This window comes from Etheostoma cragini, chromosome 5 (assembly GCF_013103735.1).
Source record: "Etheostoma cragini isolate CJK2018 chromosome 5, CSU_Ecrag_1.0, whole genome shotgun sequence".
Taxonomy (NCBI): Eukaryota; Metazoa; Chordata; class Actinopteri; order Perciformes; family Percidae; genus Etheostoma; species Etheostoma cragini.
The window spans coordinates 18483109-18497622 of NC_048411.1; the positions used below are offsets into that span (position 1 = coordinate 18483109).

Sequence of the window (14514 nt, forward strand, 5' to 3'; positions counted from 1 at the left end):
CACTCAGACTTAGTTGTAGTAGTGCCAAATAATTCCCATCTCACAATTTATTTTGATCAGTACGGTGGCATCGCAAATTTGAGAATTCTAGGCTATACGAGCATTGATGTAGGTCGGAGCTGCCCTGTGTGACCATCTGTGGCAGAATGACTCTGTTAAGGGCCCTCATTTTGACAGCCTGAAGGCAGTGTAGGTGGTCTGAGCAGGGCTCAGGTTCTGTACTGCTAATGTCCTCTTGCAAAGTCAGCAAACACTCTCTGCCCACACTGAAACACCATTTTACCTACACACACCCACAATAACCATCAATCTCCCAATCTGAGGCACTGACAACCAGGGAAAAACACCAACCAATCTGCTTGTGTCATGTCTTCACTGCCACCTCATCCCTCTATTTATGCCTTTTTACCGCTTCTTTCCAGACTCCATTGCAACCATTCTTTTTTCTCTCACTCACGGCTTCTCAAATTTGCCCCGGTGTGTATAACAGGAATCCACGGCATGGCTCCACTGAAACTGAATCCTGAGAATGGGAGTGGTAGAGCAAGTAGAGTGCTCATGGGAGGTTATGCAGGTTTATGGAAGGTCAGTGCCGAGCCCACCTAACAGTCCCGCTGCTGATTAAACAGACGGAGATGTGCTTTGATCACGTGCCCTGAAGCGCTGCCCCAACCAATGTCCGCCAGCAAGTTCTGAAGGCACATAAACATCACAAAGCAGGGTCCACATCCTGGCTGCTGTAACAGCTCCGCCTTTGAATCCTGACCTCCAGTCCCACCCCAGTCTTATGACTGCAGGAGACGGGGATGGTGGTGGGCATTTGAGCCATGCCTGGAAGGTGACTCCTGGTGCCAGTGTTGGGTTTCAAACTCAACATACAAAGTGAGAAGCAGAGGCCATGAACCACTACTGTCATGGCAGGGAGTGAGATATAGGGGAAACAAGTAGAGAGAGAGAGAGAGAGAGAGATAAAGAGAATGAAAGAGAAAGAGAGAGAGAGTAAATGATAGTGACAAAGAGATATTGGAAAGAGAAGAGAGAAAGAAACGCTAACTTGGTAAACACCCCCACTGCTTGATATGCATGCTGGGCATGAATGTGTTTCACCAGAGAGCTTAAGTCCTCACCACTAATGACAGCCCACAAACCCAAACACATTCATTTTTGGGACCATGATGGTTTCTGGCCCTAAAACTTGAGATTTAATTTATTTCAATATGGTGCATAACTTGTTATTAAATATTGGCGCTGAGCAAACATTTTCCCCACACATGCTTGGGTTAGGCTGCTGTAGGGGTAAAGTCTTAATCATTTGCACTTGGTTGTACAACTGGCACATTTATCACAAGCAATTCCACCGTGTTACTTCTGTGGAACAAAGTTATTTCACGCTTTCATTCCAAAGCTTTTTGATAGACTCTGCTGTATTTGGTGGAACATTGATGAAAACTGATATTTTTCAGTAATTCTAGATGTATCGTCTGCATCACTGCAGCGTTGCCAGATCTGCTCTGTATGATAAGAGATAATAGAGATAATAGATCCGAGTGCCAACAGGTTGATTCAAACACTTGAGGTGAATCCACACCCAGCCGCCAGCCGGATCAATAGGAATAAACCTCTCATCCATATTTTCTTTTGTCATCCTGGAAAGCTGGTGGGGGAAGGATTTGTTGGAGAGAAAGAAAAAGCTTGTAGTAAATATTTCATGTCTTTCTGTGTTCTGTAACCTGTTGTATAAAGTGTGCAGAAATGTGTGTTTTATAGAGTAGTATCTGTTAATTTTAGCAGGTCAGGCCGTTATATTTCTTTATTTATAGGTTAAATTACATAACGTATCAGTTAGGAAAATGTTGTGCAGAATTAAGTGATATTAAATACAAGACTGAGAAAATACAGTCATTCAGCTCTGTCAGGCTGCACTTTGGCACAATAGTAAGTTAAATGTTAAGGTCAACATGCTAACATGCTCACAAAGATGATGGTAAAATGCTTATAATAATAATAATAATAATAATACTCAAGGACGCTTTACAGACAATAAAATAATATATATCATCTTAGTCTGGCATGTAAGCACGCTAAAGTTCGCTAGGACAGCTGATGCGGATGAGAATCTCTTTAGTTTTGCAGATATTTGGTCATACCCCAAAGTTTTCGACATATTACTAATGATGGCACAAGGTAAAGAGTCAGGGGTTCATCAAAGTTATTACAGTTCATCCTGATGGGGGCATGAATGTGTGTAACATTTTACAGCAATCCACCTAATAATTGTTAAGATATTTATTTATTCAGTGACATACAGGCTGACATTGCTACATATGTGCGTGTAGCATCTAAAACATCGTTCATGTGCTGCACGCTTTGCTGCACATGTGTAAAGGCTACCGTTCAAATTGTGTTTGCACTGAACAGAAATTAACCACAGCTTCAGTGTCCGCTTGCAGACACAGAATATTCTGCACTAATAAGTGTCTAGACTGTGGAAAGTAGTAGATGTATTAGTCACACGTAGAGAACCATTTATAAACAGAGAAGAGACAGAGACATGATAGCGTGATACAGCACTGTTGGCCTGTTGATGACAGATTATATGACAAGCCTCTATGTCTGTGTCTCACACAGGGGCATTCCTGGCTCGCCCAATCACACTCCTCCCTTCTTTCCTGTTTGTTGCTGAGCCTCCCCGGTAGCTGCCAGCTCAAGTGGGCTAAACTTAACTCCCAGCCTACCATGAATTTTGGACATTTATTACCACACCCTTCCTTGTCAGTGCCGCCGCCCAGTTCTCACACACGTTTTTCTGTGCCTGTCGCCAAACCAGAGCAGGAGTCAGCAGAGAGGCTGCTGGAAGGCATGAGTAGTACAGAAAATAGGAATGGAACTTCTCTGTTAAATATACAACATAAACATAACGCCGACAGGGCGTCCATCTAAAAATATCTTGGAACTGCTGCAAGTTTAGGATCAGTGGCACCATGGTTTTGTTACAGGAGGAGACAGCAGGCTGCTGTGTGTGTGTGTGTGTGTGTGTGTGTGTGTGTGTGTGTTTGTGGGTGGGTACGAGTATGGATCATAGGTGTGGATACAGTACATGATTTCTTCTAATCTTATGTTAACAAGTCCAGTAGAGCCACCTGACTACCAAACAGTTTGCCCTGTGCAAACAAGGAAATCTGCAGCTTAAAGAGAAGATAAATCACATTTAATGAATGTTTCACAGCTTCTTCAAATAAAAAACAAGGATTATCCATCCCTGTCCTTCCCTGTGTGTGTGTGTGTGTGTGTGTGTGTGTGTGTGTGTGTGTGTGTGTGTGTGTGTGTGTGTGTGTGTGTGTTAGAAAGACAAGGGTGAGAGTGGGAGTGAAAGTGTGTTTACATATCACAGAATTAAAGGTGCTCTAAGCGATTGGGTGGCATTACTTCTTGTTGACAATTTAAGAATTTTCAAATGAAACAAGACTAGCTTGCCCCTCCCTCCTCCTCATCCCTACCCCCACCCCTCCCTTCTGTGTTTCTGCGCACTAACCCCCAAATCCTTCTTGTCGGTTATGGGCTGGAACACTTATTGTGTATTCTTCGTAGTGCAGGTGGGAACATTTTGTTTTTGTTGCCGTTTGTACAGGGCTGTTTAATATAGTAAGAAGATGTTTGCTGTAAGTGACAACAAATGTTGGAGCCTAAAACACTTGTGACAGCGCTTAGAGCACCTTTATTATCAACAATGTCCACTGAGAGGGAAGCCTAACCTCTAAACACCCTATCTTAAAGTAAGTTTGGCTCATTTGATGTAAACATTTCATATTTCTGGCATTTTATTTGAAGGAGCCAACACTCCATTAGTGTAATGACTCCCATTTGTCTCCACACTATAGTATTTTACCGGCATTGATGACTGTTTTACCAGGTACAGAAATGGATCTTCTCCTTTTGTTGGGTGTAATGCCTGTTGACATCTTTTACAGGCATATAGTAATCTTAGAAGACAACCACACGTGAGTTCACCTTGTGTTCGGTTCATTATTTTGCCAGCGTGCACAACACACAACATCCTGTCTCGCTCTTCTTCGGCTCTCTACAGCCTGGGCTGGAACAATGACATATCTAGGTCACTACCTGTCTTGACATTGAGTTTGAAACAAACTTGTTTTTTTTAAACATTATTTCAATGCACATTGCACATACAAAGAGTTAGCTAATGTCGAAATGGAAATGATCAAGATGTTGCAGTTATGTGACTTGATTAGAGGGAGTTTGAGGGATTGTTCTTTAAGTTTGGACACGTAGATAGATCCTCTTTCATGCAAGAACTGGTGCATCTTACTATTTTTGGCAGCAGCAACAACAACAACAACAACAACAGTATGTTTGCAACAAGTAGAACAATAAGAAGTCAAAAGAAAAAGAACCACCCACAAACACTCAAAATTAGTCAAGAGATTAAGAGTACGAGTCTATAGCCATGCTGTAATTCTGTGGTAAAATTTCACTGACTAGTTGGTGGCGCTAAAGAAAATTTCTTGGGGTCAACAGAAATCATCAAACCTACAATACCTGTTGCAAATTTAACAGCAATCCATGAAATGAATATCGGCGAATGAACCATGACTTTCCATACCACAGTCTGTGGTAATACATCAAATTGTTTAAAATGTCAGCCTGGACCAAGTAGTTGACTGACTGAGGCACCCTTAGGATGCCAAGTGGTATTGTGAAAACCATGTCAAATCCATCCTCTGCATTACAGTGATGCCAACACTGAGTGATCTCTGGGGAGTGCAGGACAGAATGACCGCATTAATGCGTGCTTAGCACCAAATTAATGTAAACTCTCAAACTATCATTTTAATTGCCCTGTCATTATTGCCAGACGTTGTTAATAGTTCCTCCTCACTGCAAACATGCTGTCCACAATGGTGGCTCAGGCTAGAGTGCATCTGATCTACACAATAAGGCCTTTTCAAATGAGACACAATAACACTTTCTCTGTTTGGAGCAGCGTAGGCAGCAAATCAGATAGACGTAGATGGCTGGTTTAGACTTATTTTCCACATTGTTCCTCACATCTACCACATCTATCAGCGTACCCTGAGATGTAGAAAAACAGCTAAATTACTGTATGAGGGGAGCAGCAGTCTGTCAGCAGAGTTTTACTTAGCCTGATGTAAAGATATATTGCCTGAGCTGGTGGGCGGTACGAAATCAAGCACTGATGACAGTCATGTAGTCAACCAAGACTTAGTGCTTTTCTGGAAATCAGAGCTCTTTATTAGATTGGTGAAAAAAGCGACTGTGTTTCCAGGGAAGACGTCCTCGTATTTCTCTGTCAACACCTGCTTCTCCGCTCCAGCCGTGAGAGCGGACGTCCGATGGGCCGGTCACGCCATGGCCATCCAAGGGCTCCATTACTTGTCTTCCACCGCCAAGCAGAAGCTGCGGTACCTGGGGGCTTCTGCAATGTTATTCTCTTGTAGTGGGAGGGTAAGAAATGGTTTGCAATAAGGAGAAAGATTGAGAAAGCAGCAGCTGTGCAAACATGGCTTTCAGCAGGTCTACAGCAGATGGGATGTGAGTGTTGGAGGGAACAAGGAAACATGCTTTGCTACCTGATGCTCTCGGCTCTGGTGATGTGTTGCTCCAGACTGCAGATCCTGATTTAATCTAGACTCTACGGTATGGGGAGAAGTAGACTTCCTCTTGCATCGGTGTGAAAACTGGTTGATGGTTGTCTGAATGGGACATCTCCAGGTGTTTGTCCATGTAGTCTAATTTCAGATGGTTAGTCGTATCTAGTGACCCAGTTGGATCTGTTTATTGAAACATGAAATAAAGGCAAGGAAAAGTGCATATTGGATTCTGAATCATGAAAGTAATGTGTCTGTATTGATCAGGATGAGTCCAGGTGCAGCATGATTGTCAAGAACCCCAAGGCTTTCTCTGGCATCTCTTTTCTTCTGCTGATTGCCAGAAAAACTGTGACCACCACAGTACACATTTTTCCATTAATAATTTCCAGGCGTCTAGCAGGGATGGAGATAATTGCTGTCATAAGTGGTACGCAGACATATGCGGTTCCCTGCATAAAGTAAACACAGAGGAAACTCACCCTCTGTTTTGTTTACTCGGCTTTCCCAGTCGCCAAACAAATACAGCAAATTGGTCTTAATGAAAACATTGTGAAAGTGCAAATGATTTTTGATCGCAGTCTTTTTGTCTAACTTGAGCAGCGTCTCTATATGAAACACGTGACAGTAAGTAATGTATAGCATCTCTGTGTCCTCTAATTACCATAAACCCAGAGAAACTTTTCTCTGTCTCTCTAACGGCCTCTCATCTGTGCAGCCTCTCATTTCCCCTTGGCCATGGCCATTAATTAGCACTCACTTATGCGAAACAGATGACTTTTAATAAATTAGGGTCATGTTTTGAATTGCTTTAATACTTCCATTCCATTTCCTAAGCAGTAACATGAAAGCATTCCTCTGCCAGTTCCAACCCAACGGCCAGAATTCACAGAGGTTTGAGAGTGGCAGGACAGCTGGGGTAAGAGCTGTGGACACACGCACACGCACACGCACACGCACACACACACACACGCACACACATGCACACGCACACACACACACACACACACACACACACAGGTCGTGTAGGCCATCGCAGCTCATCATATTTACTTTTTTCAAGGAGCAGGCAGTACCTTGTTTCGACAGCCAGGCAGCCAGATTCATCAGACACTGCAGCCTATATTTACAATAATCAGTGCCTCTATCTAGGGCAGTACCTCATAACAGTTTCAGCACTCAAGATTAAGCGCAGGCCCAGTTGACATATCATACCTTACCCCAGCTTTCCCCTGGAGTCAACTCCTTCCAGACATTTTGTGGTTTCATCTCAAGTTCTCCACTTCAAGGAGATTTTCCTGATTAGTGTCACACAGCTCAGTGGGTCAAATGGCAGAGAGAGTTGTGTGGCCTCCCATGATTTTTTTCTCTCTCCTCTTGGCAAATTCGGAGGCACAAGCGTGAACCTCTGTGAAACATCTGAGTTGGACAACCGACAGCCCAATCACCACTGAAGGATTTATGTGCATAGATGTTGCCTTTAATGCTAAAGAAAAGTAAGCCAAACACAAATCAGCTCTCAAAAGAGTCTGACCTCCAAACCACTGTTGTGTTTTTTAATGCACCTCATGAACCCATGTATTTACTTCTCCTTTCCTTTCCCACCTTATTCTGTACATAGTGATCTATTAATGGCATTATTATGTATCTAATGTAATAAGAGTCATTAAGTTATTTTTTTTTTGTGTAATTCACTTGATTTTAGCAGGTAAAATTGCAGCAACTTTATTTTTGGCTGCTCACGGAAACTAATTTGGGTATTGGTATTTCGCTCTTTATGCCTTTTTTTTCAAGAAGAACAATTGCTTTAACTTCCAAAGAGAGCGTTTCTCTCCAAGTCTTTGGTCAATAACAACACCAACTGCAACAGTTTTCTTCTCCTAATGTAAATTCTTGGCTCACACTGAACGTGGGCACTCTTTCTTACTGGCCACCTTTGGCTGCATGCTTTTGGCATTTAATAATACCGCAAACCATGGAGATTAGCTTTAACTGCATACACCATTGACATTTGACATGGTATACAAAGCATTATAGAAGGTTTTTTTACTTCTCTGTCCTGTGTAAATCGAAAGTCTCTCCACGAAAGGGAGCCTCCATGTGTTTCTGATTAAGGTAGTTGAACGGAAAGCAGTGTGTTTAACACTAATTAAAGGTTTATGTCAATTATCTGACCTCCTCATCAGTGCAATTACACCACCCAGTGGATACAGTTGTTGCTTATGACTCCAATGTTGTTTTTGGCAGTGTTTTCCATCACATCCATTGCATTCTATATGACAATGTTGGTTGTCCATTCCTGTCTCATATGTCATCAGTAAGACCCTAGTCTGGCTCAATGGATGTACATTGTTGAGATAAAGCCTGACATCCAGCGTGTCTCAAACCAGATGTCCCTCCTCTAATAACTACAAACAAGCTAAAGCGTTTTTTTTCCCCCATCCCAGAATAGACAGGTGGTGTGTTACTGACACCGCGCTGTGAAGATACTGTTGGTGTGGCAATGCGACTAGTAAGACCAAAGAGCTAAATTGATATGACACGTCAAAGTGTTTTTGACTCTGTGCCAGTATTTCATTTTTTTGAGACATTCATTTCTTTTCAATAAAAATGTGTTTTTATTTTTTAATTTGAAACAAAAGCATGTAGGAGTAAACAATGTCAAGGGGTGTAAAATACATAGATCATATCTTTTAAAAGCTACTTCAAAAAATATTAAACGTTAATGTTAAATTTGTGAGAAGAATGCAGCTTTGTCTTTTAGTTTAGGCTGTACAAAAAACATGTGTGATTTCAAAGATAGACAACCTATTTTACTAATGAAAGAGCATGTAGCTATGTTTACTCTACCCTCCTTGTTGTTCTCTGTAGCTGTAAGAAGTATTTCTTACTTCTCTCGTTGTGGATGTAGCACATTCCTGCAGCCTCCTGTTCCCTGCTGCTGTGGAGGAGAGGAACTTTAACGAGTTTGCATGGCATTTTATAAAGGAGGAACACAATATTAGTCATTAACTTCCCATTTTATTGCCCTAAAGCATCCAGGAGAGAAAGGTGCCATATGCAAGCATTTTCATTGTGCGTGACCGCTGACTATTTATGGTAGAGTGGTTTAGAGAATTCAGGCCTGAATTGTATGACAAAGAATTCAACTCTTGTTTTTTTGTCATGACTCACAGAGGAAGGAAGAATGCCTGCAGAGACAACAACTGTATCTAATTAGTAAATTTCTTATTCTACATTCTGTATTTAAGGAAGTGTAGTGATGGAAGAAGCACAATGAGGTGCACAGGGCACTGTTGGAGGAACGAGTGTAGCTCTGCAACAATCGCACCACCCTCCTGGTCAGTAAATTGCCTGTTGGCAGCCCCTCACCCCACACTAAACAAATATACAACCCAGTCTGGTCTTGTTTTGCTTCCTCTCCCTCCTTTGCAACCTCCACCGGCTTGGACGCCCTTGACTTTGTTCCCAATGTGATCAATGCTAATTCTCTGAGGTTATGACAATAAACACCGCACTGATGGGCCCAAACCCAGAGAAGGCCACACTTCCTGCCTCACTGAGTTGATCTCTGGAAGAAAGACCAGAGGATTGACAGGAAAGAAGGTCAGGGAGACAGGAGGAGAAGGTAGAGGAGGCAGAGAAACGTGGAAAGAGAAAGTGATTGTGTGTGTGTGTGTGTGTGTGTGTGTGTGTGTGTATGATCACCTTTCTAAGGCTTTCTTATTTGCACCGGAACAGTCTGGTGAAGTTTCTCTAAACAAACTTGTTCTTCCGTTCTTCTAATCTTTTTTTTTTGTCTACTGGACTTCTTAGAAACAATAACTGTTTCCATCCTTTTGCCTTGAATGGAGCCCAAGTCATTTTCAGTGTTTATTATTGGTCGAACTGAAAGCAGATTTGGCTGCTGATGAATTTGCTGTTGGTCTATCAGAGTACACAGCTAAATATGTCCACCTGGAATTATCGTGAGTATCTTTTTAGATTAAAATTTGTACATGGGCTCCATTTTACTTAGGTATGTATGCATATGACTTTAAGGCTTTGTGAGCTTGAAGAGAATACAAGCATGTAGCAGGCTGCAAACTGCCTCTTTCTCTCTATCTTTGAGACATCTGGCTGCAAGCATCTTTAGGATTCCATCAATGCCACAGCAAGGGGGGAAACCCCACAGCTGAAAAAAGCAGCCTCAGCAGTCTGAGCCCAGGCCAGCTCATATCAACTCCAAAAACCTCTCAGTTGAGAGGAGCTTTCTGAGCTATAGATCTGGCCCTGCCAAGAGCAGGGGAGCCAGAGGAATGAAGGGTGAGGTGCAAAGGGGGAGCTCATTTCTGTCATGGTAAAAAAGAAAAAAGGGGTTGTTGGTGTGTAGTAAGGGTTGTGTCTCTGTGTGTTTGGTGTCTTTTGAATGACAGCTAGGCAGTTCCAGCTGTTGTGCTTCATCTAGACAATTAGCTGTAATCAGCTCTTTGAGCTCTCTGGGTGTTCTAAGACGCTTTCACACGCTGGCACTCCACCGGATATCCCTCATCACCACATCCAAATCCCCCCCACACACACACAAACACACACACACACACACACACACACACACTCAAGCACACACACCGAGTTCAACCTGGAAAATGAAGTAAAAGTGCGGAGCTTCAACCCCCTTTAAAAGTGGAGAATGTACAAGAACATGGGTATGTGTGCGTGTGTGTGTGGGTGTGTGTGTGTGTGTGTGTGTGTGTGTGTGTGTGTGATGTGCAGTGGTTGTTTGTAGCCAGGTCTCCATGGGCCCCTCCAGCCCGTGGCTCTCACCATGTGTTGCGCACATGTTCCCATCAGCCCTGTGAATTAGTCTTTGTGTGTTGCAGCATCCTTCACAGCAGTTACTGCATTTTGCCTTGTTACAAACACTGGCCCGTTCTGCCTTTTCACCTGAGTGAAAGCACCTTCACACCAACATGCTGGACAAAGTGGGTGTGTAATCCCAAATGGACATATTCACGTACACATTGTGGAAAAATCCCTGCATGCATCCATGAGAAAAATGTAAGTTTAGAGGCAGTGACACAGAGAACAGAGGTTATCCTCTACCTTTAACTACTGAGACTGATCCATGTTACCAATGGGGATTACGGGATAGTCCAGAGAGCTTGGTGCGCCACTTCTCATCCCTACAGTGTGTGGGCAGAGTTTGCCTGCAGAGGCATCGTAGGCAGGCAGGCAGGGACGAACTAACAGGACGATGAACAGCTGCCGAACAAAATGGAGCTGAAACATTCCACTCCCAGTTCCCTTAAAGAGGACTGAGGTATGATTCACATATTGTGAGACAAGATGCACCTTGCTGCAGGGTAATTATGTAATGTGTCACAGACTGTACTGCATATGTGTACAGAATGACTTAACCAACACAATTTAGAATTAACCCATAATTCACGCCCTAAGAACTCCTGAGGGTGCATGTTGGAATGAACACTATTCTTATGTAAACATAAGCAGAAAAATATCTTTATTGATAATAATTTGAAACATCAGGTTCAGACATGGAGCTGGGAGGGTTTTAGTGTTTTTTTCAAGGATTGACTGACATAATAGCATGAACCTGGTCTCATTACTCATTCTGCAAAGTAGTGACAGTAGTTACAATGTGCTGTTAGTCAGCGGTTGTCCTCCTCCAGCACCAACCAGCCCTCTCTTTTTCCTCACGTCTCCTGCTGTCTCAGCCTAAACCCCACTCATACTCGCCTACAAACATAAAGGAAGACAATCCAACAGATAGGGAACAGATATCCACACACTCACACATGCATATGCTCGACCGACCCTTGGCCAGAGTGAAGCTCAGCACATTCTTGCGGGGCATGTTGACACCCTGGCGGGATCTGTGAGGAGGTTCTGGCATCAGGAGCATTTTGTTATTCCAATGTTTCTGCTCTTGTGAAGAGTAACTCCCCCATCTCGGAGCCACAGACCAAATAAGAATCCAGCCAAGTATTTCAGTCGCACCACATGCAACGTTAGTTGATTTTGGAACTTTACTTGAATGGACGTATATTATTACTTTTCTGGCTCAGTCAAGTTTTCTGCCCATTGTATTTTCATATATTTTTGTTTAAATGTCTGACTGCAGTGCAATTCTCTACAGTGTGCAGACTGATTGAGATGTGGAATTCCCAGCATGCACTGGGCAAAAGCTAATGTATTTTGGACATTCACAAAAACTAGCACATTCACACTAATAGCCACACCTGCTTAATACATTGATCATTAAACTATATGTTTATGAAGCCAGGGTAGTTTTGCCAGACAGCATCAATCTTCTAAATACAACTACAAGAGTACTCCAATGATTTGACATTTTTTGACTCATAATGGACAGGTATGACAACTACAAATTAGTGCAGCAGAATCAAAAATGTTCTCATTTCAATTCCTAAAAGTCAAAAGCAAATGCCCCACATTATACACATTGTTTTGGATTTCTGCCCTCAAAGTACCTGTTTTTGTTCAAGCTCATTAGTCTCATACGTGCTCTTTAGCAAAAAAGCGTTGATAAACTACGCTACCTACCCAGACAAAGCTTTTAAAGTTGGTGAACATAGTGGAGCATTCAGTAGCTAAAGAGACAGATATTTCCCTCAGGAGTTGGTGAAAACCCAGAGCTAAAAGAGAGTGATTATTAGACTGAGTTGAATCAGAGGGTCAGAAACACGTCTCTAAAGGAATGCTAATGTTCCTCAAAGTTTGTGTTTGTAGTTTGGCCTTCTCTCTATTATTTTTGTTTTGTATTAGATTATGTATTACTGCATTTTATGTACTTTTAATTCTTTAGTATACCTGTATTAAGGCAGATCCTAACCCATCTTCCTCAATTGGAGAGCATTTTGGGTCAACACTGGTTGTTTTAATGTAAACTGTCCATAAAACTGACTTGACCTGTTTCTCACATACATTATTTGCTTACCATTCTGAAGTACCATGAAAAGATGACAAAGCAAATATTTTTAGCTATAAACTACATAGTGAGGATAATGAACAAGTCAACTAGAAGGGCACTGGGAGAAGCGTTGTATGAAGTTGGAATTTTCCCAGTCAGGAAATATTTTTCTAATTATTCCAACACCACTTGAATGCATCACAAACACATCCAAAAACATCACCTCACAGAGGTTAAGTGACAGATTTGAATGTCAGAAGCTGATTTTAAATTTCACAACATCTTCCATAAATGTAAACCCATTTCCAGTAACCCAGTCTGACTCCTTTACAGTCAGAGATTCTCTTTTTCTATGTTTCACTACATTTCCCGCTCTTTGATGGACCTGACTAATTAGTGGCGGTTCATTGTAAACCCAAGTCTATAAATAGGCTTTCTTGTGCCTCGGGCCTCCTTTCAGACAGGCCCTCTTATTGGTCTTAGAATGTCTTTACCAATGTGGGACAACAGGATGGCTAATGCCAAACACATGTGGACAGAATAAGGGTTTACAGCAGAGGCAAGCAAAGATGCTTCATCTTTTAAGTGATAATTACTTGATTCCTACTCTGCTTCTCCTTTGATCTCCTGCAAGTCAGTCTTTAAGAGAAGCATACAATTATAGGAGAGAGTAATGAGTTTAAAAGCCCCATACTTTACCGTAGCATGTGTAATTAGGGGATCTCTCTCCTGCCCCGGTTCCCTGCTTTTGACCTCCTCATTATCTGTCCTTTGACACTTGTTATTTCTCTCCCATTTGTTTGCTGTGTGTGTTTGTTTGCGTGACTACATGCCTCTTGACACTTTTGCCACTGATTATAGCTCGACTCAGATGCCAGTGGAAGAGGGTGCGTTTCCTACTGCCAACTGCACATATTTTCGAAGTCAAGATTTGCAAGCATCTTTCAGAGAGCCCCCTCACTTGTAAATAGAACAAGGGTCTGTAGGAAGGAAACTGAACTCTACTTACGAGCATTGTATTGAGCTATTACAGTAATAACATTGAATACAGCATTGTACTTTATGAGAATCCTCTTTAGTACATATCTGAAATGTCAGACTGTGCTTCTGAATTCCACAACATTTCGGTCAGAAGTATGCTGTCTATTTTGTACTCTTTTGTAAAGTTAACATGGTGTGCTTATTGATTTCTTGTCAAAATGTGCTGAATTCAAAAAGGAGAACTTTAGAGGCCAGTTACTGCTGCAGGGCTCAGTCTCTGGCCTTGTTTGCCTCCTCCCCCTGTTCTGCCTACCTCTCTCCATCCCCTGACCACTTCCTCTTGCCTTTGAAGCCGGACGCCCTTCTTTGTTGCTGCCAGACAGGATACCCCACATCCTGCAGGAGACAGGAAGGAGCCCCACTCCTAGCCCAAGCAGACATACAATCTGTGCTCCAGCAGCCTCCAGCAATCCCTTTACTTTGCTCACAGACTTGCAACAACAAATATGGGTGCTCAAGTGCAAAATAGAAACACATTTTATTGTGTTTACTGTTGTTTCTGAAACTGAAGCAAAACTACTTAATCCCAAGAAACATTAAAACAAAAAAGTGACTGAAATTAGTTCTTGGTGGTGCACCTTAATTCTGTGAGGATCTCAACAGCTGACTCCAATTTGCCTGAGCTTCTTTTGGACGGGCTCGCCCATGCTTCAGTGAACACGGGACAGACCTCCATCTGATGCAGACCTAGTAGTATTTTTGGATGCTGCACCAATAAACCATATGCAGATCAGGAATTTGGTTTAAAAATTACCATGTAAGAAAATGTTGTAGTGTATTGTGTGCACCTGAAAGATAGCTGGTAAAGGACAGATGAGTTTCACTCTTTCATTTCCCCTCCCTCCACTGACCTCCCAGTCTGTTGACTCGTGTCCCACAAAATGCAACGTCTGCTGTAAGTAAAAAAAAAGGAGCTGG

At 42.3% G+C, this 14514-nt stretch overlaps 1 long non-coding RNA gene across 1 annotated transcript; it reads left to right on the forward strand.

Annotated features, from left to right (window-relative positions):
- Positions 1-2604: 2604 nt before the first annotated feature.
- On the forward strand, positions 2605-8021 carry LOC117944541. The gene is made up of 3 exons (XR_004656605.1): positions 2605-2617; positions 5188-5190; positions 7950-8021. It is a non-coding gene; the product is annotated as an uncharacterized LOC117944541 (long non-coding RNA).
- Positions 8022-14514: the final 6493 nt, after the last annotated feature.